Source organism: Alosa sapidissima, chromosome 1, assembly GCF_018492685.1.
Source record: "Alosa sapidissima isolate fAloSap1 chromosome 1, fAloSap1.pri, whole genome shotgun sequence".
Taxonomy (NCBI): Eukaryota; Metazoa; Chordata; class Actinopteri; order Clupeiformes; family Clupeidae; genus Alosa; species Alosa sapidissima.
In genome coordinates, this window is record NC_055957.1 from 53,258,505 (window position 1) to 53,282,942 (window position 24,438).

Here is a 24,438-nt window from a genome sequence, read left to right on the forward strand (position 1 = left end):
TTCCCGCCCTTTTACTCTTTTTTTTTTTTTTTTTTTTTTTTTTTTTTTTTGTTTTTTTTTTTTTTTTTTACACATTTAAATTTAAAGGGGATGTTGATACTGCCGTCTTGTTGCCACTGGGCAACGCCTTGGAGTCACCCTCACGTCCACGACCGGCGCCGTTCATGCTCTCCGTCCGGCGTGCCCTGTGGCAGCCATCGCTCGGGTTTCTCTTCATCTCGTACAAATCTTTCGCCTTTTACTAAAGATTTCCGTGGAGGGGAACTGCCCCGAGTTTACGGTATTTTTGGAAGCTCTGCTTCGGCGGAGCTGCACCTGCCTGTCCAAAGTCAAGCGTCGTGGTGTTTTGTTTTGCGGCGGCGGCGGCGGCGGCGGCGGCGGTCCGCTTTTGCTGGCCCCGCCTCCCCCCGTAACCATGTGAGCGCGGGGGGCGTCGCTAGAGGGGCCGCCGCACCCCGTGCAGTTGTGGGGTATCGCTTCTCGGCCTTTTGGCTAAGATCAAGTGTAGTATCTGTTCTTATCAAACAAGGATTACCCGAGGCAGCGATGGCGGATCTGTTGGAGGCGACGAAGGGGATCCCGAGGTATGCGATTCGGTACCTGATCCCGGAGGCGAGGAGGAGGGAGCTGGATCGGGCTGGGTTCGGCGAGGTCATCTTGAAAGGCGTGTTGGGATTATCGGGAGCGGACGTGCTGTGCTTTCAGGATTACCCGGCGTTGGGGAGGCATGACGTCACGTTTAGGACGGAGGAGGATCTGCGCGTGGCATACGGGAAGGGGAAAGGAGACCCAAGGATCGTGGGAATCAAGCGAGTGGTGTGGAGCGCAGCCAACGTGGTGGTGGTGCAGGTTTTTAATCCGCACGTGTTGGAGCTGGACGTCCGGGGGTTCCTTAGCCGGTATTGTAGCACGGTGTCATCGGGGGAGAAGGTCACAGACGGCAATGGATTTTGGACGGGCAAGTGGAGGTATTGTGTGCGGTTTCGTACTTCTGGGGAGGGCCGCCAGCTGCGGCCGCCACATTTGTTTGCTCTGGGGACAGACCGTGGGAGGGTGTTTTTACCGGACTTACCTACTGTTTGTTGGGGATGTGGGGAAGAGGGGCATTTGAGGAGCGAATGTGTGGCGCAGCGGTGTGTGCGTTGTGGGGTGGTGGGGCACGTGGTGAAGGACTGTGGGGAGAGAAGGGAGTGTTCTTTGTGCGGGTCTAAGGATCACCTGTTTCTGAGGTGCCCGAAGAGACAGAGTTATGCGGGAGCGGTGGTGGGGAGATCTGGCGGTGGGGGGGTTTCTGTTTCCCCCGCAGGGGCTCCTTTGGTGAAGGATGTGCTGGAGAGGAGGCCGACGGGACCGCCGGCGGTGGGCACGAGCGGAGGAACGGGAGCTGCAGGATCTGTTGGTGGAGTGGGAGCTGGGCCGCATGGAGGCAGCCTGGTGGCTACGGCTACCGCTAGGCCGCATGGCAGCCAAGATGGCCGCCCAGAGGTCGGAGGGTCGGCGGGGTCGAAGGGCAGGCCGGGCGTGGCCATGGAGAGTGTCGGGGTGCTGAGCTGGGCGGAGGCAACGGCTTCCCAGGAAGAGGAGATGGCGGAGATGGCGATGGTGTCTGGGAAGCGCCCCCTGGAGGGCGGAGGTCCGGAGAGTGCTCCCGTGCGGCGTCAGCGGCCGGGGGAGGGGGTGGCGGCCTTTGATCGCTCCCTGCCCCTGGTGGCGGAATCGGGAACTACGGGCGAGTTGGTGGAGCGGGAGTCGGATGAGTCGGCGGATTCGGTGGAGTCGGTGACGGAGAGGCGGACCGTAGGACGGGGGAGTCGCCCCCCTCCTGCCCAGCTTGCTGGGTGGGATGTGGACAGTTTGAAGCGGACTATGGGCATGGACTAGTGGGTTGTTGGTGGTGGGATTGTGTAAGTGCGGGTGTTTTATGGTGTGTGGGGAGGAGTAGGGATGTTTGTGTGTGGGTGGGTTGGGATTGAGTTATGGGGTTTGTCTTCGGCTGGGCCTGTGTGCCCGAGCTCTTTTCTATGGGGCGTTTGTGCCCGTATGTTGCAGCCTTTCTTTTTCTCTTTTTCTCTTTCTGTGCTTTCTGCGTTCTTCATGTTCTGGCTGTAACTATGATTTGATAATGATTATGATTTGGTATGAATAAACTTCAATATAAAAAAATCTGTTCTTATCAGTTTAATATCTGATACGTCCTCTACCCGAGGACCATATATTAATCTGATTTTTGGAACAGGGAGACGGAAGAGGGGCTTGCTCCGTCCGCTCCACGCATCGACCCGGTATTGCAGCGACTCCGGGAACGGTGCACATTCCTTTGACTGTGTAAGAAAAGAACCAACCCAGTGGAACTGACTGACTGACTGACTGACTGACTGACTGACTGTGATGAAATCCTCCTTAGCAGAGCAGACGCAGCAGCAGGAGTCCTTGCCAGGTGTTTTGGCCAACCGCGCCACCTCCCTTTTCGGCCCCTTTTGGGTTTTCCCGCCCTTTTACTCTTTTTTTTTTTTTTTTTTTTTTTTTTTTTTTTGTTTTTTTTTTTTTTTTTTACACATTTAAATTTAAAGGGGATGTTGATACTGCCGTCTTGTTGCCACTGGGCAACGCCTTGGAGTCACCCTCACGTCCACGACCGGCGCCGTTCATGCTCTCCGTCCGGCGTGCCCTGTGGCAGCCATCGCTCGGGTTTCTCTTCATCTCGTACAAATCTTTCGCCTTTTACTAAAGATTTCCGTGGAGGGGAACTGCCCCGAGTTTACGGTATTTTTGGAAGCTCTGCTTCGGCGGAGCTGCACCTGCCTGTCCAAAGTCAAGCGTCGTGGTGTTTTGTTTTGCGGCGGCGGCGGCGGCGGCGGCGGCGGTCCGCTTTTGCTGGCCCCGCCTCCCCCCGTAACCATGTGAGCGCGGGGGGCGTCGCTAGAGGGGCCGCCGCACCCCGTGCAGTTGTGGGGTATCGCTTCTCGGCCTTTTGGCTAAGATCAAGTGTAGTATCTGTTCTTATCAGGTGGACTACCAGAGACAGCGATGGCGGTGTCGGAGGCGAATGTGATGGAGGTGGTGCCGAAGCATGCAATGCAGTTTTGGATCCCGAAGCTGCGGAGGGAGGAGTTTTCGAGGGAGCTTTTTGGAGCGGCGATCGTGAAGGGGCTGCTGGGGGCAACGGACAAGGAGGTGCTGTGCCTGCTGCCGTCGACGTTGGGCTACGACGTAACCTTCCGGTCGCCGGTGGACATGTTGGTGGCGGTTCGGCGGTGGAAGGAGGCTGGGGAAGGACTACGAGTCAACAGATTGGAGTTTGGAATACGGATGAGGTTTTGGCGTCCGATGAATGTCGTGGTGGTCCAGGTCTTCAACCCCCACGTGCTGGAGGAGGATGTTCGGTGTTGGCTGGGACGGTATTGCACGGAGGTACCGCAGGGACGGCGTGTCGTGGACAGCAACGGCTTCTGGACGGGGAAGTGGACGTATCACGTGCTGTTTCGGTCAGAGGGGAATCGCCAGGTGCGGCCTCCCTTCGCCTTCAGTTTGGGGCCTGACAGAGGGAGGATTGTTATTCCGGACTTGCCAAGTGAGTGTTGGGGTTGTGGGAGTGCGGGGCACTTGCGGAGTCAATGTACTGTGCTGGCTTGTTTGCGGTGTGGGTCTAAGGAACACTTGGTGAAGGACTGTAAGAAGCTACGGGAATGTTCTTTGTGTGGGGCGACGGACCATCTTTTTGGGGGCTGTGAAAAGCGGAGGAGCTACGTGTCGGCGCTGGTGAAGGGCTGTGAGTATTGTGGAGGGAAGGATCATCAGCCTGCGGCTTGTGCCAGGTGGAAGAGTTTCCAGGAGGCGGAGCGGCTGGTACGCCAGGGGGGGGATCCCACTGTGCCGGTGGGGGCCTCTTCTGTGCCCGCGGGGGTGAAGACGGTGCCTGTTGGTGCGACGGTGGCAAGAGCGAGTGGAGTGAAGGCGCCTGCGGCGTCTCTTGGTGGTTCGGGAGCAGGGCAGCGAGGTAGCCAAGATGGCTGCTTGGTGGCTACGGCTACGGCTAGGCCGCATGGCAGTCAAGATGGCCGCTCGGTGACTGGTGCTGGTGGGCGGAGTTTGGACGACTGGGCTTCTGCTTCTGCTTCCCAGGAAGCGGAGATGGCTGAGTCGGCGGTGAAGGCGTCGGGGGCAGTGAAGCGCCCCCTGCAGGACGGGAGTGAAGGTGGTTCGCCGGGGACTCCGGTCCGCCGGTGCAAGGGTGGGGGCGGGGTCTCCGTCTCTAATAGGTACGAGGCCCTGCTGGTGGAGGACGGTGGTGATGGGTCCATGGAGGTGGCGGCGTCTAGTGGCGAGGAGGAGTCGGACGGGTCGACAGGCTCTGTGAGGGAGGGGATTTCTTCCCCTTCCCCCCCTTCTTCGGGGGACTTGCTTGGGTGGGATGAGGGGAATTTGAAAAGGACTACTGGGATGTTGGACTGATTGGGGTTGTGTTGGGTTGTTGATGTTGTTGTTGTTGGGTTGTGTTGGGGTGGATTAAAAGTGTACTGAGGGTGGACGTGTTGGTTTTGTGTTTGTGTGTCTTGACATTTTTTTTGTTTTTGGCTGGGCCTGTGTGCCCGAGCTCACTTGTGTACCTGGTTCCTTGGGGCCTGCGTGCCCATTTTACCACAGCCTCTAGTCTAGACTTCACTTCCTTCTGTATCTTTTGTGTGTTATATCTTGTGTTTGTTTTTCAAGGCTGGTGGGACTACTGTGCCGCATAGGACCAGCACCCCCTGTGGTGGTGGCATGGCATGTCAAATGTCTTTCTATGTGGTGTGCTATGGCTTATGTGAATAATAAAAAAAAAAAAAAAAAAAAAAAAAAATCTGTTCTTATCAGTTTAATATCTGATACGTCCTCTACCCGAGGACCATATATTAATCTGATTTTTGGAACAGGGAGACGGAAGAGGGGCTTGCTCCGTCCGCTCCACGCATCGACCCGGTATTGCAGCGACTCCGGGAACGGTGCACATTCCTTTGACTGTGTAAGAAAAGAACCAACCCAGTGGAACTGACTGACTGACTGACTGACTGACTGACTGACTGTGATGAAATCCTCCTTAGCAGAGCAGACGCAGCAGCAGGAGTCCTTGCCAGGTGTTTTGGCCAACCGCGCCACCTCCCTTTTCGGCCCCTTTTGGGTTTTCCCGCCCTTTTACTCTTTTTTTTTTTTTTTTTTTTTTTTTTTTTTTTTTGTTTTTTTTTTTTTTTTTTACACATTTAAATTTAAAGGGGATGTTGATACTGCCGTCTTGTTGCCACTGGGCAACGCCTTGGAGTCACCCTCACGTCCACGACCGGCGCCGTTCATGCTCTCCGTCCGGCGTGCCCTGTGGCAGCCATCGCTCGGGTTTCTCTTCATCTCGTACAAATCTTTCGCCTTTTACTAAAGATTTCCGTGGAGGGGAACTGCCCCGAGTTTACGGTATTTTTGGAAGCTCTGCTTCGGCGGAGCTGCACCTGCCTGTCCAAAGTCAAGCGTCGTGGTGTTTTGTTTTGCGGCGGCGGCGGCGGCGGCGGCGGCGGTCCGCTTTTGCTGGCCCCGCCTCCCCCCGTAACCATGTGAGCGCGGGGGGCGTCGCTAGAGGGGCCGCCGCACCCCGTGCAGTTGTGGGGTATCGCTTCTCGGCCTTTTGGCTAAGATCAAGTGTAGTATCTGTTCTTATCAAACAAGGATTACCCGAGGCAGCGATGGCGGATCTGTTGGAGGCGACGAAGGGGATCCCGAGGTATGCGATTCGGTACCTGATCCCGGAGGCGAGGAGGAGGGAGCTGGATCGGGCTGGGTTCGGCGAGGTCATCTTGAAAGGCGTGTTGGGATTATCGGGAGCGGACGTGCTGTGCTTTCAGGATTACCCGGCGTTGGGGAGGCATGACGTCACGTTTAGGACGGAGGAGGATCTGCGCGTGGCATACGGGAAGGGGAAAGGAGACCCAAGGATCGTGGGAATCAAGCGAGTGGTGTGGAGCGCAGCCAACGTGGTGGTGGTGCAGGTTTTTAATCCGCACGTGTTGGAGCTGGACGTCCGGGGGTTCCTTAGCCGGTATTGTAGCACGGTGTCATCGGGGGAGAAGGTCACAGACGGCAATGGATTTTGGACGGGCAAGTGGAGGTATTGTGTGCGGTTTCGTACTTCTGGGGAGGGCCGCCAGCTGCGGCCGCCACATTTGTTTGCTCTGGGGACAGACCGTGGGAGGGTGTTTTTACCGGACTTACCTACTGTTTGTTGGGGATGTGGGGAAGAGGGGCATTTGAGGAGCGAATGTGTGGCGCAGCGGTGTGTGCGTTGTGGGGTGGTGGGGCACGTGGTGAAGGACTGTGGGGAGAGAAGGGAGTGTTCTTTGTGTGGGTCTAAGGATCACCTGTTTCTGAGGTGCCCGAAGAGACAGAGTTATGCGGGAGCGGTGGTGGGGAGATCTGGCGGTGGGGGGGTTTCTGTTTCCCCCGCAGGGGCTCCTTTGGTGAAGGATGTGCTGGAGAGGAGGCCGACGGGACCGCCGGCGGTGGGCACGAGCGGAGGAACGGGAGCTGCAGGATCTGCTGGTGGAGTGGGAGCTGGGCCGCATGGAGGCAGCCTGGTGGCTACGGCTACCGCTAGGCCGCATGGCAGCCAAGATGGCCGCCCAGAGGTCGGAGGGTCGGCGGGGTCGAAGGGCAGGCCGGGCGTGGCCATGGAGAGTGTCGGGGTGCTGAGCTGGGCGGAGGCAACGGCTTCCCAGGAAGAGGAGATGGCGGAGATGGCGATGGTGTCTGGGAAGCGCCCCCTGGAGGGCGGAGGTCCGGAGAGTGCTCCCGTGCGGCGTCAGCGGCCGGGGGAGGGGGTGGCGGCCTTTGATCGCTCCCTGCCCCTGGTGGCGGAATCGGGAACTACGGGCGAGTTGGTGGAGCGGGAGTCGGATGAGTCGGCGGATTCGGTGGAGTCGGTGACGGAGAGGCGGACCGTAGGACGGGGGAGTCGCCCCCCTCCTGCCCAGCTTGCTGGGTGGGATGTGGACAGTTTGAAGCGGACTATGGGCATGGACTAGTGGGTTGTTGGTGGTGGGATTGTGTAAGTGCGGGTGTTTTATGGTGTGTGGGGAGGAGTAGGGATGTTTGTGTGTGGGTGGGTTGGGATTGAGTTATGGGGTTTGTCTTCGGCTGGGCCTGTGTGCCCGAGCTCTTTTCTATGGGGCGATTGTGCCCGTATGTTGCAGCCTTTCTTTTTCTCTTTTTCTCTTTCTGTGCTTTCTGCGTTCTTCATGTTCTGGCTGTAACTATGATTTGATAATGATTATGATTTGGTATGAATAAACTTCAATATAAATCTGTTCTTATCAGTTTAATATCTGATACGTCCTCTACCCGAGGACCATATATTAATCTGATTTTTGGAACAGGGAGACGGAAGAGGGGCTTGCTCCGTCCGCTCCACGCATCGACCCGGTATTGCAGCGACTCCGGGAACGGTGCACATTCCTTTGACTGTGTAAGAAAAGAACCAACCCAGTGGAACTGACTGACTGACTGACTGACTGACTGACTGACTGTGATGAAATCCTCCTTAGCAGAGCAGACGCAGCAGCAGGAGTCCTTGCCAGGTGTTTTGGCCAACCGCGCCACCTCCCTTTTCGGCCCCTTTTGGGTTTTCCCGCCCTTTTACTCTTTTTTTTTTTTTTTTTTATTTTTTTTTTTTGTTTTTTTTTTTTTTTTTTACACATTTAAATTTAAAGGGGATGTTGATACTGCCGTCTTGTTGCCACTGGGCAACGCCTTGGAGTCACCCTCACGTCCACGACCGGCGCCGTTCATGCTCTCCGTCCGGCGTGCCCTGTGGCAGCCATCGCTCGGGTTTCTCTTCATCTCGTACAAATCTTTCGCCTTTTACTAAAGATTTCCGTGGAGGGGAACTGCCCCGAGTTTACGGTATTTTTGGAAGCTCTGCTTCGGCGGAGCTGCACCTGCCTGTCCAAAGTCAAGCGTCGTGGTGTTTTGTTTTGCGGCGGCGGCGGCGGCGGCGGCGGCGGTCCGCTTTTGCTGGCCCCGCCTCCCCCCGTAACCATGTGAGCGCGGGGGGCGTCGCTAGAGGGGCCGCCGCACCCCGTGCAGTTGTGGGGTATCGCTTCTCGGCCTTTTGGCTAAGATCAAGTGTAGTATCTGTTCTTATCAGTTTAATATCTGATACGTCCTCTACCCGAGGACCATATATTAATCTGATTTTTGGAACAGGGAGACGGAAGAGGGGCTTGCTCCGTCCGCTCCACGCATCGACCCGGTATTGCAGCGACTCCGGGAACGGTGCACATTCCTTTGACTGTGTAAGAAAAGAACCAACCCAGTGGAACTGACTGACTGACTGACTGACTGACTGACTGACTGTGATGAAATCCTCCTTAGCAGAGCAGACGCAGCAGCAGGAGTCCTTGCCAGGTGTTTTGGCCAACCGCGCCACCTCCCTTTTCGGCCCCTTTTGGGTTTTCCCGCCCTTTTACTCTTTTTTTTTATTTTTTTTTTTTTTTTTTTTTTGTTTTTTTTTTTTTTTTTTACACATTTAAATTTAAAGGGGATGTTGATACTGCCGTCTTGTTGCCACTGGGCAACGCCTTGGAGTCACCCTCACGTCCACGACCGGCGCCGTTCATGCTCTCCGTCCGGCGTGCCCTGTGGCAGCCATCGCTCGGGTTTCTCTTCATCTCGTACAAATCTTTCGCCTTTTACTAAAGATTTCCGTGGAGGGGAACTGCCCCGAGTTTACGGTATTTTTGGAAGCTCTGCTTCGGCGGAGCTGCACCTGCCTGTCCAAAGTCAAGCGTCGTGGTGTTTTGTTTTGCGGCGGCGGCGGCGGCGGCGGCGGCGGTCCGCTTTTGCTGGCCCCGCCTCCCCCCGTAACCATGTGAGCGCGGGGGGCGTCGCTAGAGGGGCCGCCGCACCCCGTGCAGTTGTGGGGTATCGCTTCTCGGCCTTTTGGCTAAGATCAAGTGGAGCACCTCGCGCACACGACGGGAAGGCGATGGGGACGTTGGGTCCATTGAGATTAAGGAACACGATCCGCTTTGTGGTTCCGGTGAGCAGGAGGACGGAGATGAAGAGGGAGTACTTTTCGGACAAGGTTTTGCTGGACATTTTTGATTTGGGAGTGCGGGAGGTCCTTTGCTTGCAGGAGTATCGGCCGCAAGGTACGTTTGACGTTACTTTTCGGACTGAAATGTTTTTTGAAATGGCTAAGAAGAGGATTAGTGAGAAGTTGCATGTGGATTTTTTGAGGGGTATGGTGCTTTGTTCGTCAGAGACTCATGTTTTTGTGCACATGTTCAATCCTTTTGTGTTAGAAGAAGATATTGTTGCTTTTTTGAAGAGGTATTGCCATGATGTGAGAGAGGGTGCTAAAGTGACTGATTCAAGGGGTTTCTGGACGGGAAGGAGAAGGTTTAAAGTGCGCTTTAAAGTTGGGGCTTCGCCTCCCCAGTCCTTCGCCTTGGGGCCAGACAGGGGCTACTTGTTTGTCCCTGGGAGGCCTGGAGGTTGTTGGAAGTGTGGGGAGAATGGACATGTTAGAGAGGACTGTAAAGTAACCAGGTGCCGCCATTGCGGCTCTACGGAGCACATGGCAGCGAAATGTTTGGCTCCGAAGACCTGCAGTCTTTGTGGGTCTTCGGAGCACCTGTTTAGAGCCTGCCCAGGTCGGAAGAGTGCTGCTGTGGGTCGTGAAGAGTCAGAGGGTCGAGGACCGACGGACGTGCGGTCGGCTGCTGGAGAGGAGTCCCCTATACCCCCCGGGAGGACTCTTTCGAGGCTTGCTGGTCCTTTGTCTGTCGGTGGCCATGTGGTCGCTAAGATGGCGGCTAACGACGAGCAGGTGGTGAGCCATGTGGTAACGAAGATGGTGGCTAGCAGTGAGCAGGTGGTGAGTGCACATGGAGCTGCTGCTGAGAGGCCCTCTGTTCCCACCCCGGAGGGTTCATCTCAGTTTGCAGCTCCCCAGGCAGTTAATGTTGTCAGTGTGCTTTCCCATAGGCCTACAGCTGATTCCCCCCAGGCTGTGGCTGAGGAGACATGTGCGGGTGTTGCTGGGGATGAGTCGGCGGGAGAGGTTTCACCTAGGTCATGGGCTGATTGCCCCTTCGATGAGGAGGGGGTGATCACAGGAGTGGTGTCAGCTGCAGGGAAGCGCCCCCTGGAGGACAGCGGGTCGGAGGAGACTCCGGTGCGCCGCCTCAGGTCGTGCCCGACAGTGCAGGTGTTTGGCCAGGTCACCCCCCTGGAGGAGGATGATGGCGATGGCGATGGCGACAGCGAGGAGGAGATTGAGGTCGATGATGGCAGGCCCTGTGAGGAGTTGGTGGTCGGCTCGGATTTGCTCCTGGGCTGGGACGAGAAGAATTTGAAGCGGCTGACTGGCATGGTCGAGCCAAGTGGAAGAGACTGATGGGTGTTTGCAAGGTCGACTGCGAGGATATGGAGGCCGTGGGCGACGAGGCCAGTTGTGTCGTGGTGGCTGGAGGCGGGGCCTCCCCGGATTTTCTTCTGGGGTGCGATGAGGACAGTTTGAAGGCTACTACTCTTCTGGTGGAGCCTAGGAATGTGGACTCTTCGCTGTGATGTGTGTTTGGTGATGGGTATGTTCTTGTTGGTAGTTTTGTGAATGGGCTGATTAAAGTCAAGTGACGTGTTCTGGCCCTAGTACGCATGATTGTTTGATGATGGCTGTGCATTTCATTTGTTGGGGTTTTGTGGCTTTGGGTTGTCTGTACTGATGACTGTATGGTTTGGTTTGATGTTGTATGGTTTAGTCTGTATTGATGACTGTATGGTTTGGTTTGATGTTGTATGGTTTAGGGATGGTATAATTTTCTTTTGACGTCCGGTGGGCGTGTTTTTCTTTACTGGTGTTTTTTGGTCGTCCAGGGGGACGTATGTATGGTTTGACTCATGTCATGCAATAAACGAATATAAAAAAAAAAAAAAAATCTGTTCTTATCACTTGGACTAACCGAGATGGCGACTGTGGACGTGACGGATGCGACGAAGGGGATACCGAAGCATGCGATTCGGTATCTGATCCCGGAGGGAAGGAGGGCGGAGTTGGATCGGGCTGGCTTTGGAGGGATTATCCTGAAGGGTGTGCTGGGCCTGGCAGGAGCGGACGTGCTGTGTCTCCAGGATTACCCGGCGTTGGGGAGGTTCGACGTCACCTTCAAGACGGAGGAGGACCTACAGGTCGCATTATGGAAGGGGAAAGGAGACGCTAGGATTACGGGAATCAAGCGCGTGGTGTGGAGCGCAGCCAACGCGGTGGTGGTGCAGGTCTTCAACCCGCACGTGTTGGAGCTGGATGTACGGGTGTTCCTGAGTCGGTACTGCAGCACGGTGTCACAAGGGGAGAAGGTCACGGACGCAAACGGATTTTGGACTGGAAAGTGGAGGTACAGTGTACGTTTTCGTGTTTCTGGGGAGGGCCGCCAGCTGCGGCCTCCGCATTTGTTTGCTCTGGGGTCGGATCGTGGGAGGGTGTTTTTACCAGACTTGCCAACTGTTTGCTGGGGATGTGGGGAAGAGGGGCACTTGAGGAGTGAATGTGTTGCGCAGCGGTGCGTGCGTTGTGGGGTGGTGGGGCATGTGGTGAAGGACTGTGGGGAGAGAAGGGAGTGTTCATTGTGTGGGGACAAGGATCACCTCTTTCTGAGGTGCCCTAAGAGACAGAGCTATGCGGGAGCAGTTTTGGGGCTATCTGGTGGTGGGGGGGTTTCTGTTTCCCCCGCAGGGGCTCCTCCGACGACTGGTGCGCTGGAGAGGAGGTCGACGGGACCGGTGACGGCGGGTGCGAGCGGAGTGAAGGGAGCTGCAGTATCTGCTGGAGGAGCGGGAGCGGTGGCTGGTGCGAGTGGAGTGACGGGAGCTGCAGTATCTGCTGGAGGAGCTGGAGCGGGGCCGCATGGAGGCAGCCAGGTGGCTACGGCTACCGCTAGGCCGCATGGCAGCCAAGATGGCCGCCCAGAGGTCGGAGGGTCGGCGGGGTCGGGCGTGGCCAAGGAGAGGGTCGAGGTGTCGAGCTGGGCGGAGGCAACCGCCTCCCAGGAAGAGGAGATGGTGGAGCTGGCGATGGTGTCTGGGAAGCGCCCCCTGGAGGGTGGAGGTCCGGTGAGTGCTCCGGTGCGGCGTCAGCGGCCGGGGGAGGGGGTGGCGGCCTTCGGACGCTCCCTGCCCCTGGTGGCTGAGATGGGGACTACGGGCGAGTCGGAGGAGCTGGAGTTGGAGGAGTCGATGGATTCGGTGGAGTCGGTGACGGAGAGGCGGACCGCAGGACGGGGGAGTCGCCCCCCTCCTGCGCAGATTGCTGGATGGGATGTGGACAGTTTGAAGCGGACTATGGGCATGGAATAGTGGGTTACTGGTGGTGGGTTTGTGTAATTAACTGTGTAATAGTGATGTAAGTGTTATGGGGTTGTTTTTGGCTGGGCCTGCGTGCCCGAGTCTTTCTCAAAGGGGCATTTGTGCCCGTATGTTGCAGCCTTTCTTTTTTCTCTTTTTCTTTTTCTCTGCTTTCTGAATTCTTCATGTTCTGGCTGTAACTATGCTTTGTATATTTTGAATCTGGTATGAATAAACTTCAATACAAAAAATCTGTTCTTATCAGTTTAATATCTGATACGTCCTCTACCCGAGGACCATATATTAATCTGATTTTTGGAACAGGGAGACGGAAGAGGGGCTTGCTCCGTCCGCTCCACGCATCGACCCGGTATTGCAGCGACTCCGGGAACGGTGCACATTCCTTTGACTGTGTAAGAAAAGAACCAACCCAGTGGAACTGACTGACTGACTGACTGACTGACTGACTGACTGTGATGAAATCCTCCTTAGCAGAGCAGACGCAGCAGCAGGAGTCCTTGCCAGGTGTTTTGGCCAACCGCGCCACCTCCCTTTTCGGCCCCTTTTGGGTTTTCCCGCCCTTTTACTCTTTTTTTTTATTTTTTTTTTTTTTTTTTTTTGTTTTTTTTTTTTTTTTTTTACACATTTAAATTTAAAGGGGATGTTGATACTGCCGTCTTGTTGCCACTGGGCAACGCCTTGGAGTCACCCTCACGTCCACGACCGGCGCCGTTCATGCTCTCCGTCCGGCGTGCCCTGTGGCAGCCATCGCTCGGGTTTCTCTTCATCTCGTACAAATCTTTCGCCTTTTACTAAAGATTTCCGTGGAGGGGAACTGCCCCGAGTTTACGGTATTTTTGGAAGCTCTGCTTCGGCGGAGCTGCACCTGCCTGTCCAAAGTCAAGCGTCGTGGTGTTTTGTTTTGCGGCGGCGGCGGCGGCGGCGGCGGCGGTCCGCTTTTGCTGGCCCCGCCTCCCCCCGTAACCATGTGAGCGCGGGGGGCGTCGCTAGAGGGGCCGCCGCACCCCGTGCAGTTGTGGGGTATCGCTTCTCGGCCTTTTGGCTAAGATCAAGTAGCAGAGATAGCGATGGTGGCCATTGAAACGTGGACGGGGATCCCGAAGTATGGAATTCGGTTCCTGGTGCCGGTGGAGAAAAGGGAGATGGTGACTCGGGAGGTATTCGGAGCACAGATTGTCAAGGAGCGGCTTCGGATGACGGACAAGGAGGTGCTGTGCCTGCAGGGAGCGGTGGATGGGACCTGTTTTGATTTGACCTTCCGGACGATGGCGGGGATGACCGAGGGGTATCGGCGGTGGACGATTCCGTCTGGGAAAATCGTGGCGGCGGAGGGGATGTGTGCGGCGAAGTGGGGCGCGACCAACACAGTCATCGTGCAGGTCTTTAACCCCCACGTGCTGTTGGAGGATGTCTGGAGCTTTTTGGAACGGTACTGCGTGGACCTGTCGGATGGGCAGCGGATTTTGGACACTAATGGATTTTGGACGGGAAAGTGGAGCTTCGTTGCGGGCTTTCGTTCGTCGGGGGGTCGTGTGGTGCGGCCTCCCTACGCGTTTGCTCTGGGACCTGACCGGGGGAGAGTGTTCATACCGGACTTGCCAAGTGAGTGCTGGGGGTGTGGGGGTGTGGGGCATTTACGTGGGGAATGTAATGTGAAGTCATGTTTGCGCTGTGGGGCTGTGGGACACGTGGTGAAAGATTGTGTTAAGTTGAAGGAGTGTGTTTTATGTGGGGGCACTGATCATTTGTTTGCTGGGTGTGCTAAACGGCGTAGCTATGCTGGGGTGGTGACTGGCGCTGCGGGGGCTCCTGCTCTTGGTACGGGGGCTCCCGCGGTGTCGGGTGAGGGGAAGCAGAGGCCTGCAAAGACGGTGCCGGTGGTGGAGAAGACGGGGACTGGGAGTGGAGTGTTGGTGCCGGTGCCTGCTGTGTCGGCTGGTGGTGTGGTGGCTGGGCCGCAGGGTAGCCAGGTTGGCTGCTCGGCTGCTACGGCTACCGCTAAGCCGCATGGCACCCAAGATGGCCGTCCTAAGGTCAAAGGTGTGGCTGGGTTGGAGGTCGTGGAGGGCGTGGCTGTGGGGAAGACGGTGGAGTCCAGCTGGGCGGATGCTTCTGCTTCGCAGGAGCAGGAGATGGTGGAAGTGTCGGCGGCGGCGGGGGCAGTGAAGCGCCCTCTAGTGGATGGGAGGGCAACGGCAGGTCCTGTGAGCCGGCAGAAGGTGGAGACGACTGTGGTTGTACCGGTGGGGGCTCCGCCCCCGGTGGTCGGAGGTGGAACTGCACAGGGGCTAGGGAGGGGGGAGAGGCCGCCCCCTACTGTTCAGGTGGGGGGATGGGACGTGGAGAGCGTAAAGCGGACGATGGGTTTGGGTTGATGTGTTTTGTGTGATGGGGTTGTGTATCTGTGTTTCTGTGTTTGTGGGTGTGCTGGTTTGATGTATTGGGTGGATTAAACAGTGTGTTGTGGGTGGGTAAGGTTTTTCGTATATGTGTGTATGTCATTCACTGTGTTTGGCCGGGCCTGTGTGCCTGGGTCGTTGTTATGTTATGTTATGTGTTATTGTTTATGGCAGCAGCCTCTAGCTTAGCTTAAACTTAAACTTCCTTCTGTATCTTTTGTGTGTTGTGTGTATCCTGTGTGTATCTCCTGTGTGTTGTATTTTCAAGGCTGCTTCGCACTGTTTATATTCAATAAAAAAAAAAAAAAAAAAAAATCTGTTCTTATCAGTTTAATATCTGATACGTCCTCTACCCGAGGACCATATATTAATCTGATTTTTGGAACAGGGAGACGGAAGAGGGGCTTGCTCCGTCCGCTCCACGCATCGACCCGGTATTGCAGCGACTCCGGGAACGGTGCACATTCCTTTGACTGTGTAAGAAAAGAACCAACCCAGTGGAACTGACTGACTGACTGACTGACTGACTGACTGACTGTGATGAAATCCTCCTTAGCAGAGCAGACGCAGCAGCAGGAGTCCTTGCCAGGTGTTTTGGCCAACCGCGCCACCTCCCTTTTCGGCCCCTTTTGGGTTTTCCCGCCCTTTTACTCTTTTTTTTTATTTTTTTTTTTTTTTTTTTTTGTTTTTTTTTTTTTTTTTTTACACATTTAAATTTAAAGGGGATGTTGATACTGCCGTCTTGTTGCCACTGGGCAACGCCTTGGAGTCACCCTCACGTCCACGACCGGCGCCGTTCATGCTCTCCGTCCGGCGTGCCCTGTGGCAGCCATCGCTCGGGTTTCTCTTCATCTCGTACAAATCTTTCGCCTTTTACTAAAGATTTCCGTGGAGGGGAACTGCCCCGAGTTTACGGTATTTTTGGAAGCTCTGCTTCGGCGGAGCTGCACCTGCCTGTCCAAAGTCAAGCGTCGTGGTGTTTTGTTTTGCGGCGGCGGCGGCGGCGGCGGCGGCGGTCCGCTTTTGCTGGCCCCGCCTCCCCCCGTAACCATGTGAGCGCGGGGGGCGTCGCTAGAGGGGCCGCCGCACCCCGTGCAGTTGTGGGGTATCGCTTCTCGGCCTTTTGGCTAAGATCAAGTGTAGTATCTGTTCTTATCAGTTTAATATCTGATACGTCCTCTACCCGAGGACCATATATTAATCTGATTTTTGGAACAGGGAGACGGAAGAGGGGCTTGCTCCGTCCGCTCCACGCATCGACCCGGTATTGCAGCGACTCCGGGAACGGTGCACATTCCTTTGACTGTGTAAGAAAAGAACCAACCCAGTGGAACTGACTGACTGACTGACTGACTGACTGACTGACTGTGATGAAATCCTCCTTAGCAGAGCAGACGCAGCAGCAGGAGTCCTTGCCAGGTGTTTTGGCCAACCGCGCCACCTCCCTTTTCGGCCCCTTTTGGGTTTTCCCGCCCTTTTACTCTTTTTTTTTTTTTTTTTTTTTTTTTTTTTTTTGTTTTTTTTTTTTTTTTTTACACATTTAAATTTAAAGGGGATGTTGATACTGCCGTCTTGTTGCCACTGGGCAACGCCTTGGAGTCACCCTCACGTCCACGACCGGCGCCGTTCATGCTCTCCGTCCGGCGTGCCCTGTGGCAGCCATCGCTCGGGTTTCTCTTCATCTCGTACAAATCTTTCGCCTTTTACTAAAGATTTCCGTGGAGGGGAACTGCCCCGAGTTTACGGTATTTTTGGAAGCTCTGCTTCGGCGGAGCTGCACCTGCCTGTCCAAAGTCAAGCGTCGTGGTGTTTTGTTTTGCGGCGGCGGCGGCGGCGGCGGCGGCGGTCCGCTTTTGCTGGCCCCGCCTCCCCCCGTAACCATGTGAGCGCGGGGGGCGTCGCTAGAGGGGCCGCCGCACCCCGTGCAGTTGTGGGGTATCGCTTCTCGGCCTTTTGGCTAAGATCAAGTGTAGTATCTGTTCTTATCAGTTTAATATCTGATACGTCCTCTACCCGAGGACCATATATTAATCTGATTTTTGGAACAGGGAGACGGAAGAGGGGCTTGCTCCGTCCGCTCCACGCATCGACCCGGTATTGCAGCGACTCCGGGAACGGTGCACATTCCTTTGACTGTGTAAGAAAAGAACCAACCCAGTGGAACTGACTGACTGACTGACTGACTGACTGACTGACTGTGATGAAATCCTCCTTAGCAGAGCAGACGCAGCAGCAGGAGTCCTTGCCAGGTGTTTTGGCCAACCGCGCCACCTCCCTTTTCGGCCCCTTTTGGGTTTTCCCGCCCTTTTACTCTTTTTTTTTATTTTTTTTTTTTTTTTTTTTTGTTTTTTTTTTTTTTTTTTACACATTTAAATTTAAAGGGGATGTTGATACTGCCGTCTTGTTGCCACTGGGCAACGCCTTGGAGTCACCCTCACGTCCACGACCGGCGCCGTTCATGCTCTCCGTCCGGCGTGCCCTGTGGCAGCCATCGCTCGGGTTTCTCTTCATCTCGTACAAATCTTTCGCCTTTTACTAAAGATTTCCGTGGAGGGGAACTGCCCCGAGTTTACGGTATTTTTGGAAGCTCTGCTTCGGCGGAGCTGCACCTGCCTGTCCAAAGTCAAGCGTCGTGGTGTTTTGTTTTGCGGCGGCGGCGGCGGCGGCGGCGGCGGTCCGCTTTTGCTGGCCCCGCCTCCCCCCGTAACCATGTGAGCGCGGGGGGCGTCGCTAGAGGGGCCGCCGCACCCCGTGCAGTTGTGGGGTATCGCTTCTCGGCCTTTTGGCTAAGATCAAGTGTAGTATCTGTTCTTATCAGTTTAATATCTGATACGTCCTCTACCCGAGGACCATATATTAATCTGATTTTTGGAACAGGGAGACGGAAGAGGGGCTTGCTCCGTCCGCTCCACGCATCGACCCGGTATTGCAGCGACTCCGGGAACGGTGCACATTCCTTTGACTGTGTAAGAAAAGAACCAACCCAGTGGAACTGACTGACTGACTGACTGACTGACTGACTGACTGTGATGAAATCCTCCTTAGCAGAGCAGACGCAGCAGCAGGAGTCCTTGCCAGGTGTTTTGGCCAACCGCGCCACCTCCCTTTTCGGCCCCTTTTGGGTTTTCCCGCCCTTTTACTCTTTTTTTTTTTTTTTTTTTTTTTTTTTTTTTGTTTTTTTTTTTTTTTTTTTACACATTTAAATTTAAAGGGGATGTTGATACTGCCGTCTTGTTGCCACTGGGCAACGCCTTGGAGTCACCCTCACGTCCACGACCGGCGCCGTTCATGCTCTCCGTCCGGCGTGCCCTGTGGCAGCCATCGCTCGGGTTTCTCTTCATCTCGTACAAATCTTTCGCCTTTTACTAAAGATTTCCGTGGAGGGGAACTGCCCCGAGTTTACGGTATTTTTGGAAGCTCTGCTTCGGCGGAGCTGCACCTGCCTGTCCAAAGTCAAGCGTCGTGGTGTTTTGTTTTGCGGCGGCGGCGGCGGCGGCGGCGGCGGTCCGCTTTTGCTGGCCCCGCCTCCCCCCGTAACCATGTGAGCGCGGGGGGCGTCGCTAGAGGGGCCGCCGCACCCCGTGCAGTTGTGGGGTATCGCTTCTCGGCCTTTTGGCTAAGATCAAGTGTAGTATCTGTTCTTATCAGTTTAATATCTGATACGTCCTCTACCCGAGGACCATATATTAATCTGATTTTTGGAACAGGGAGACGGAAGAGGGGCTTGCTCCGTCCGCTCCACGCATCGACCCGGTATTGCAGCGACTCCGGGAACGGTGCACATTCCTTTGACTGTGTAAGAAAAGAACCAACCCAGTGGAACTGACTGACTGACTGACTGACTGACTGACTGACTGTGATGAAATCCTCCTTAGCAGAGCAGACGCAGCAGCAGGAGTCCTTGCCAGGTGTTTTGGCCAACCGCGCCACCTCCCTTTTCGGCCCCTTTTGGGTTTTCCCGCCCTTTTACTCTTTTTTTTTTTTTTTTTTTTTTTTTTTTTTTGTTTTTTTTTTTTTTTTTTTACACATTTAAATTTAAAGGGGATGTTGATACTGCCGTCTTGTTGCCACTGGGCAACGCCTTGGAGTCACCCTCACGTCCACGACCGGCGCCGTTCATGCTCTCCGTCCGGCGTGCCCTGTGGCAGCCATCGCTCGGGTTTCTCTTCATCTCGTACAAATCTTTCGCCTTTTACTAAAGATTTCCGTGGAGGGGAACTGCCCCGAGTTTACGGTATTTTTGGAAGCTCTGCTTCGGCGGAGCTGCACCTGCCTGTCCAAAGTCAAGCGTCGTGGTGTTTTGTTTTGCGGCGGCGGCGGCGGCGGCGGCGGCGGTCCGCTTTTGCTGGCCCCGCCTCCCCCCGTAACCATGTGAGCGCGGGGGGCGTCGCTAGAGGGGCCGCCGCACCCCGTGCAGTTGTGGGGTATCGCTTCTCGGCCTTTTGGCTAAGATCAAGTGTAGTATCTGTTCTTATCAGTTTAATATCTGATACGTCCTCTACCCGAGGACCATATATTAATCTGATTTTTGGAACAGGGAGACGGAAGAGGGGCTTGCTCCGTCCGCTCCACGCATCGACCCGGTATTGCAGCGACTCCGGGAACGGTGCACATTCCTTTGACTGTGTAAGAAAAGAACCAACCCAGTGGAACTGACTGACTGACTGACTGACTGACTGACTGACTGTGATGAAATCCTCCTTAGCAGAGCAGACGCAGCAGCAGGAGTCCTTGCCAGGTGTTTTGGCCAACCGCGCCACCTCCCTTTTCGGCCCCTTTTGGGTTTTCCCGCCCTTTTACTCTTTTTTTTTTTTTTTTTTTTTTTTTTTTTTTGTTTTTTTTTTTTTTTTTTTACACATTTAAATTTAAAGGGGATGTTGATACTGCCGTCTTGTTGCCACTGGGCAACGCCTTGGAGTCACCCTCACGTCCACGACCGGCGCCGTTCATGCTCTCCGTCCGGCGTGCCCTGTGGCAGCCATCGCTCGGGTTTCTCTTCATCTCGTACAAATCTTTCGCCTTTTACTAAAGATTTCCGTGGAGGGGAACTGCCCCGAGTTTACGGTATTTTTGGAAGCTCTGCTTCGGCGGAGCTGCACCTGCCTGTCCAAAGTCAAGCGTCGTGGTGTTTTGTTTTGCGGCGGCGGCGGCGGCGGCGGCGGCGGTCCGCTTTTGCTGGCCCCGCCTCCCCCCGTAACCATGTGAGCGCGGGGGGCGTCGCTAGAGGGGCCGCCGCACCCCGTGCAGTTGTGGGGTATCGCTTCTCGGCCTTTTGGCTAAGATCAAGTGTAGTATCTGTTCTTATCAGTTTAATATCTGATACGTCCTCTACCCGAGGACCATATATTAATCTGATTTTTGGAACAGGGAGACGGAAGAGGGGCTTGCTCCGTCCGCTCCACGCATCGACCCGGTATTGCAGCGACTCCGGGAACGGTGCACATTCCTTTGACTGTGTAAGAAAAGAACCAACCCAGTGGAACTGACTGACTGACTGACTGACTGACTGACTGACTGTGATGAAATCCTCCTTAGCAGAGCAGACGCAGCAGCAGGAGTCCTTGCCAGGTGTTTTGGCCAACCGCGCCACCTCCCTTTTCGGCCCCTTTTGGGTTTTCCCGCCCTTTTACTCTTTTTTTTTTTTTTTTTTTTTTTTTTTTTTTTGTTTTTTTTTTTTTTTTTTTACACATTTAAATTTAAAGGGGATGTTGATACTGCCGTCTTGTTGCCACTGGGCAACGCCTTGGAGTCACCCTCACGTCCACGACCGGCGCCGTTCATGCTCTCCGTCCGGCGTGCCCTGTGGCAGCCATCGCTCGGGTTTCTCTTCATCTCGTACAAATCTTTCGCCTTTTACTAAAGATTTCCGTGGAGGGGAACTGCCCCGAGTTTACGGTATTTTTGGAAGCTCTGCTTCGGCGGAGCTGCACCTGCCTGTCCAAAGTCAAGCGTCGTGGTGTTTTGTTTTGCGGCGGCGGCGGCGGCGGCGGCGGCGGTCCGCTTTTGCTGGCCCCGCCTCCCCCCGTAACCATGTGAGCGCGGGGGGCGTCGCTAGAGGGGCCGCCGCACCCCGTGCAGTTGTGGGGTATCGCTTCTCGGCCTTTTGGCTAAGATCAAGTGTAGTATCTGTTCTTATCAGTTTAATATCTGATACGTCCTCTACCCGAGGACCATATATTAATCTGATTTTTGGAACAGGGAGACGGAAGAGGGGCTTGCTCCGTCCGCTCCACGCATCGACCCGGTATTGCAGCGACTCCGGGAACGGTGCACATTCCTTTGACTGTGTAAGAAAAGAACCAACCCAGTGGAACTGACTGACTGACTGACTGACTGACTGACTGACTGTGATGAAATCCTCCTTAGCAGAGCAGACGCAGCAGCAGGAGTCCTTGCCAGGTGTTTTGGCCAACCGCGCCACCTCCCTTTTCGGCCCCTTTTGGGTTTTCCCGCCCTTTTACTCTTTTTTTTTTTTTTTTTTTTTTTTTTTTTTTTGTTTTTTTTTTTTTTTTTTACACATTTAAATTTAAAGGGGATGTTGATACTGCCGTCTTGTTGCCACTGGGCAACGCCTTGGAGTCACCCTCACGTCCACGACCGGCGCCGTTCATGCTCTCCGTCCGGCGTGCCCTGTGGCAGCCATCGCTCGGGTTTCTCTTCATCTCGTACAAATCTTTCGCCTTTTACTAAAGATTTCCGTGGAGGGGAACTGCCCCGAGTTTACGGTATTTTTGGAAGCTCTGCTTCGGCGGAGCTGCACCTGCCTGTCCAAAGTCAAGCGTCGTGGTGTTTTGTTTTGCGGCGGCGGCGGCGGCGGCGGCGGCGGTCCGCTTTTGCTGGCCCCGCCTCCCCCCGTAACCATGTGAGCGCGGGGGGCGTCGCTAGAGGGGCCGCCGCACCCCGTGCAGTTGTGGGGTATCGCTTCTCGGCCTTTTGGCTAAGATCAAGTGTAGTATCTGTTCTTATCAATCGGAATACCCGAGGCAGCGATGGCGGATTTGATGGAGCAGACGAAGGGGATTCCGAGATATGCTATTCGGTACCTGATCCCGGAGGCAAGGAGGACGGAGCTGGATCGGGCAGGGTTTGGAGAGGTCATCCTGAAGGGCGTACTGGGATTATCGGGAGCGGACGTCCTGTGTTTACAGGATTACCCGGCGTTGGGGAGGCATGACGTCACGTTCAAGACGGAGGAGGATCTGCGCGTGGCGTTCGGGAAGGGAAAGGGAGACCCAAGGATCGTGGGAATAAAGCGCGTGGTGTGGAGCGCAGCCAACGTGGTCGTGGTGCAGGTCTTCAACCCGCACGTATTGGAGCTGGACGTCCGGGGGTTCCTTAGCCGGTACTGTAGCGCAGTGTCACCGGGGGAGAAGGTCACAGACGGCAACGGATTTTGGACGGGCAAGTGGAGGTATAGTGTGCGGTTTCGCTTTTCTGGGGAGGGCCGCCAGCTGCGGCCTCCACATTTGTTTGCACTGGGGACAGACCGTGGGAGGGTGTTTTTACCGGACTTACCTACTGTTTGTTGGGGATGTGGGGAAGAGGGGCATTTGAGAAGCGAATGTGTGGCGCAGCGGTGTGTGCGTTGTGGGGTGGTGGGGCACGTGGTGAAGGACTGTGGGGAGAGAAGGGAGTGTTCCTTGTGCGGGTCTAAGGATCACCTCTTTTTGAGGTGTCCGAAGAGACAGAGTTACGCGGGAGCGGTGGTGGGGAGAACTGGCGGTGGGGGGGTTTCTGTTTCCCCCGCAGGGGCTCCTCTGGTGACGGGTGTGCTGGAGAGGAGGCCGACGGGACCGCCGGCGGTGGGCACGAGCGGAGGAACGGGAGCAGCAGGATCGGCTGGTGGAGTGGGAGCTGGGCCGCATGGAGGCAGCCTGGTGGCTACGGCTACCGCTAGGCCGCATGGCAGCCAAGATGGCCGCCCAGAGGTCGGAGGGTCGGCGGGGTCGAAGGGCAGGCCGGGCGTGGCTATGGAGAGTGTCGGGGTGCTGAGCTGGGCGGAGGCAACGGCTTCCCAGGAAGAGGAGATGGCGGAGTTGGCGATGGTGTCGGGGAAGCGCCCCCTGGAGGGCGGAGGTCCGGAGAGTGCTCCCGTGCGGCGTCAGCGGCCGGGGGAGGGGGTGGCGGCCTTTGATCGCCCCCTGCCCCTGGTGGCGGAGTCGGGAACTACGGGCGGTTTGGTGGAGCTGGAGTCGGACGAGTCGGCGGATTCGGTGGAGTCGGTGACGGAGAGGCGGACCGTAGGACGGGGGAGTCGCCCCCCTCCTGCCCAGCTTGCTGGGTGGGATGTGGATAGCTTGAAGCGGACTATGGGCATGGATTAGTGGGTTGCTGGTGGTGGGATTGTGTAAGTGCGGGTGTTTTATGGTGTGTGGGGAGGATTAGGGATGTTTGTGTGTGGGTGGGTTGGGATTGAGTTATGGGGTTTGTTTTTGGCTGGGCCTGTGTGCCCGAGTTCTTTTCTATGGGGCGTTTGTGCCCGTATGTTGCAGCCTTTCTTTTTTCTCTTTTTCTCTTTCTGTGCTTTCTGTGTTCTTCTTGTTCTGGCTGTAACTATGATTTGATAATGATTATGATTTGGTATGAATAAACTTCAATATAAAAAAATCTGTTCTTATCAGTTTAATATCTGATACGTCCTCTACCCGAGGACCATATATTAATCTGATTTTTGGAACAGGGAGACGGAAGAGGGGCTTGCTCCGTCCGCTCCACGCATCGACCCGGTATTGCAGCGACTCCGGGAACGGTGCACATTCCTTTGACTGTGTAAGAAAAGAACCAACCCAGTGGAACTGACTGACTGACTGACTGACTGACTGACTGACTGTGATGAAATCCTCCTTAGCAGAGCAGACGCAGCAGCAGGAGTCCTTGCCAGGTGTTTTGGCCAACCGCGCCACCTCCCTTTTCGGCCCCTTTTGGGTTTTCCCGCCCTTTTACTCTTTTTTTTTTTTTTTTTTTTTTTTTTTTTTTGTTTTTTTTTTTTTTTTTTTACACATTTAAATTTAAAGGGGATGTTGATACTGCCGTCTTGTTGCCACTGGGCAACGCCTTGGAGTCACCCTCACGTCCACGACCGGCGCCGTTCATGCTCTCCGTCCGGCGTGCCCTGTGGCAGCCATCGCTCGGGTTTCTCTTCATCTCGTACAAATCTTTCGCCTTTTACTAAAGATTTCCGTGGAGGGGAACTGCCCCGAGTTTACGGTATTTTTGGAAGCTCTGCTTCGGCGGAGCTGCACCTGCCTGTCCAAAGTCAAGCGTCGTGGTGTTTTGTTTTGCGGCGGCGGCGGCGGCGGCGGCGGCGGTCCGCTTTTGCTGGCCCCGCCTCCCCCCGTAACCATGTGAGCGCGGGGGGCGTCGCTAGAGGGGCCGCCGCACCCCGTGCAGTTGTGGGGTATCGCTTCTCGGCCTTTTGGCTAAGATCAAGTGTAGTATCTGTTCTTATCAGTTTAATATCTGATACGTCCTCTACCCGAGGACCATATATTAATCTGATTTTTGGAACAGGGAGACGGAAGAGGGGCTTGCTCCGTCCGCTCCACGCATCGACCCGGTATTGCAGCGACTCCGGGAACGGTGCACATTCCTTTGACTGTGTAAGAAAAGAACCAACCCAGTGGAACTGACTGACTGACTGACTGACTGACTGACT

The 24,438-nt window shown here is 55.3% G+C and overlaps 28 non-coding genes and 6 pseudogenes across 28 annotated transcripts; all 34 read left to right on the forward strand.

The window, feature by feature from the left end:
• The first annotated feature begins 197 nt into the window (after positions 1-197).
• Positions 198-311, forward strand: LOC121681165. The gene has a single exon (XR_006022011.1). It is a non-coding gene; the product is annotated as a U5 spliceosomal RNA (small nuclear RNA).
• Positions 312-472: 161 nt separating this feature from the next.
• LOC121684456 lies at positions 473-560 on the forward strand (annotated as a pseudogene).
• Positions 561-2,142: 1,582 nt separating this feature from the next.
• On the forward strand, positions 2,143-2,316 carry LOC121683858 (annotated as a pseudogene).
• Positions 2,317-2,680: 364 nt separating this feature from the next.
• LOC121681172 lies at positions 2,681-2,794 on the forward strand. The gene has a single exon (XR_006022013.1). It is a non-coding gene; the product is annotated as a U5 spliceosomal RNA (small nuclear RNA).
• A 161-nt stretch (positions 2,795-2,955) lies between these two features.
• On the forward strand, positions 2,956-3,128 carry LOC121684592 (annotated as a pseudogene).
• A 1,667-nt stretch (positions 3,129-4,795) lies between these two features.
• LOC121684007 lies at positions 4,796-4,993 on the forward strand. Its single transcript, XR_006022993.1, has one exon. It is a non-coding gene; the product is annotated as a U2 spliceosomal RNA (small nuclear RNA).
• Positions 4,994-5,359: 366 nt separating this feature from the next.
• LOC121681177 lies at positions 5,360-5,473 on the forward strand. The gene has a single exon (XR_006022014.1). It is a non-coding gene; the product is annotated as a U5 spliceosomal RNA (small nuclear RNA).
• Positions 5,474-5,634: 161 nt separating this feature from the next.
• LOC121684461 lies at positions 5,635-5,722 on the forward strand (annotated as a pseudogene).
• A 1,568-nt stretch (positions 5,723-7,290) lies between these two features.
• LOC121683697 lies at positions 7,291-7,474 on the forward strand. The gene has a single exon (XR_006022875.1). It is a non-coding gene; the product is annotated as a U2 spliceosomal RNA (small nuclear RNA).
• Positions 7,475-7,837: 363 nt separating this feature from the next.
• On the forward strand, positions 7,838-7,951 carry LOC121681181. The gene has a single exon (XR_006022015.1). It is a non-coding gene; the product is annotated as a U5 spliceosomal RNA (small nuclear RNA).
• Positions 7,952-8,112: 161 nt separating this feature from the next.
• On the forward strand, positions 8,113-8,303 carry LOC121683095. The gene has a single exon (XR_006022680.1). It is a non-coding gene; the product is annotated as a U2 spliceosomal RNA (small nuclear RNA).
• A 364-nt stretch (positions 8,304-8,667) lies between these two features.
• On the forward strand, positions 8,668-8,781 carry LOC121681190. The gene has a single exon (XR_006022017.1). It is a non-coding gene; the product is annotated as a U5 spliceosomal RNA (small nuclear RNA).
• Positions 8,782-12,574: 3,793 nt separating this feature from the next.
• LOC121683667 lies at positions 12,575-12,767 on the forward strand. The gene has a single exon (XR_006022870.1). It is a non-coding gene; the product is annotated as a U2 spliceosomal RNA (small nuclear RNA).
• Positions 12,768-13,131: 364 nt separating this feature from the next.
• On the forward strand, positions 13,132-13,245 carry LOC121681196. Its single transcript, XR_006022018.1, has one exon. It is a non-coding gene; the product is annotated as a U5 spliceosomal RNA (small nuclear RNA).
• A 1,813-nt stretch (positions 13,246-15,058) lies between these two features.
• On the forward strand, positions 15,059-15,251 carry LOC121684024. The gene has a single exon (XR_006022998.1). It is a non-coding gene; the product is annotated as a U2 spliceosomal RNA (small nuclear RNA).
• A 364-nt stretch (positions 15,252-15,615) lies between these two features.
• LOC121681201 lies at positions 15,616-15,729 on the forward strand. The gene has a single exon (XR_006022023.1). It is a non-coding gene; the product is annotated as a U5 spliceosomal RNA (small nuclear RNA).
• A 161-nt stretch (positions 15,730-15,890) lies between these two features.
• On the forward strand, positions 15,891-16,081 carry LOC121683106. Its single transcript, XR_006022681.1, has one exon. It is a non-coding gene; the product is annotated as a U2 spliceosomal RNA (small nuclear RNA).
• A 364-nt stretch (positions 16,082-16,445) lies between these two features.
• On the forward strand, positions 16,446-16,559 carry LOC121681210. The gene has a single exon (XR_006022027.1). It is a non-coding gene; the product is annotated as a U5 spliceosomal RNA (small nuclear RNA).
• A 161-nt stretch (positions 16,560-16,720) lies between these two features.
• Positions 16,721-16,911, forward strand: LOC121683117. The gene has a single exon (XR_006022682.1). It is a non-coding gene; the product is annotated as a U2 spliceosomal RNA (small nuclear RNA).
• Positions 16,912-17,274: 363 nt separating this feature from the next.
• LOC121681214 lies at positions 17,275-17,388 on the forward strand. Its single transcript, XR_006022029.1, has one exon. It is a non-coding gene; the product is annotated as a U5 spliceosomal RNA (small nuclear RNA).
• A 161-nt stretch (positions 17,389-17,549) lies between these two features.
• Positions 17,550-17,740, forward strand: LOC121683128. The gene has a single exon (XR_006022683.1). It is a non-coding gene; the product is annotated as a U2 spliceosomal RNA (small nuclear RNA).
• Positions 17,741-18,104: 364 nt separating this feature from the next.
• Positions 18,105-18,218, forward strand: LOC121681218. The gene has a single exon (XR_006022030.1). It is a non-coding gene; the product is annotated as a U5 spliceosomal RNA (small nuclear RNA).
• Positions 18,219-18,379: 161 nt separating this feature from the next.
• On the forward strand, positions 18,380-18,570 carry LOC121683139. The gene has a single exon (XR_006022684.1). It is a non-coding gene; the product is annotated as a U2 spliceosomal RNA (small nuclear RNA).
• Positions 18,571-18,934: 364 nt separating this feature from the next.
• On the forward strand, positions 18,935-19,048 carry LOC121681223. The gene has a single exon (XR_006022031.1). It is a non-coding gene; the product is annotated as a U5 spliceosomal RNA (small nuclear RNA).
• A 161-nt stretch (positions 19,049-19,209) lies between these two features.
• On the forward strand, positions 19,210-19,400 carry LOC121683150. Its single transcript, XR_006022685.1, has one exon. It is a non-coding gene; the product is annotated as a U2 spliceosomal RNA (small nuclear RNA).
• A 364-nt stretch (positions 19,401-19,764) lies between these two features.
• LOC121681231 lies at positions 19,765-19,878 on the forward strand. Its single transcript, XR_006022033.1, has one exon. It is a non-coding gene; the product is annotated as a U5 spliceosomal RNA (small nuclear RNA).
• Positions 19,879-20,039: 161 nt separating this feature from the next.
• On the forward strand, positions 20,040-20,230 carry LOC121683161. Its single transcript, XR_006022686.1, has one exon. It is a non-coding gene; the product is annotated as a U2 spliceosomal RNA (small nuclear RNA).
• Positions 20,231-20,595: 365 nt separating this feature from the next.
• Positions 20,596-20,709, forward strand: LOC121681235. The gene has a single exon (XR_006022034.1). It is a non-coding gene; the product is annotated as a U5 spliceosomal RNA (small nuclear RNA).
• Positions 20,710-20,870: 161 nt separating this feature from the next.
• On the forward strand, positions 20,871-21,061 carry LOC121683172. The gene has a single exon (XR_006022687.1). It is a non-coding gene; the product is annotated as a U2 spliceosomal RNA (small nuclear RNA).
• A 364-nt stretch (positions 21,062-21,425) lies between these two features.
• Positions 21,426-21,539, forward strand: LOC121681236. Its single transcript, XR_006022035.1, has one exon. It is a non-coding gene; the product is annotated as a U5 spliceosomal RNA (small nuclear RNA).
• Positions 21,540-21,700: 161 nt separating this feature from the next.
• LOC121684358 lies at positions 21,701-21,831 on the forward strand (annotated as a pseudogene).
• Positions 21,832-23,369: 1,538 nt separating this feature from the next.
• On the forward strand, positions 23,370-23,543 carry LOC121683863 (annotated as a pseudogene).
• A 364-nt stretch (positions 23,544-23,907) lies between these two features.
• On the forward strand, positions 23,908-24,021 carry LOC121681244. Its single transcript, XR_006022037.1, has one exon. It is a non-coding gene; the product is annotated as a U5 spliceosomal RNA (small nuclear RNA).
• Positions 24,022-24,182: 161 nt separating this feature from the next.
• On the forward strand, positions 24,183-24,373 carry LOC121683183. The gene has a single exon (XR_006022691.1). It is a non-coding gene; the product is annotated as a U2 spliceosomal RNA (small nuclear RNA).
• The last annotated feature ends 65 nt before the right edge of the window (positions 24,374-24,438 follow it).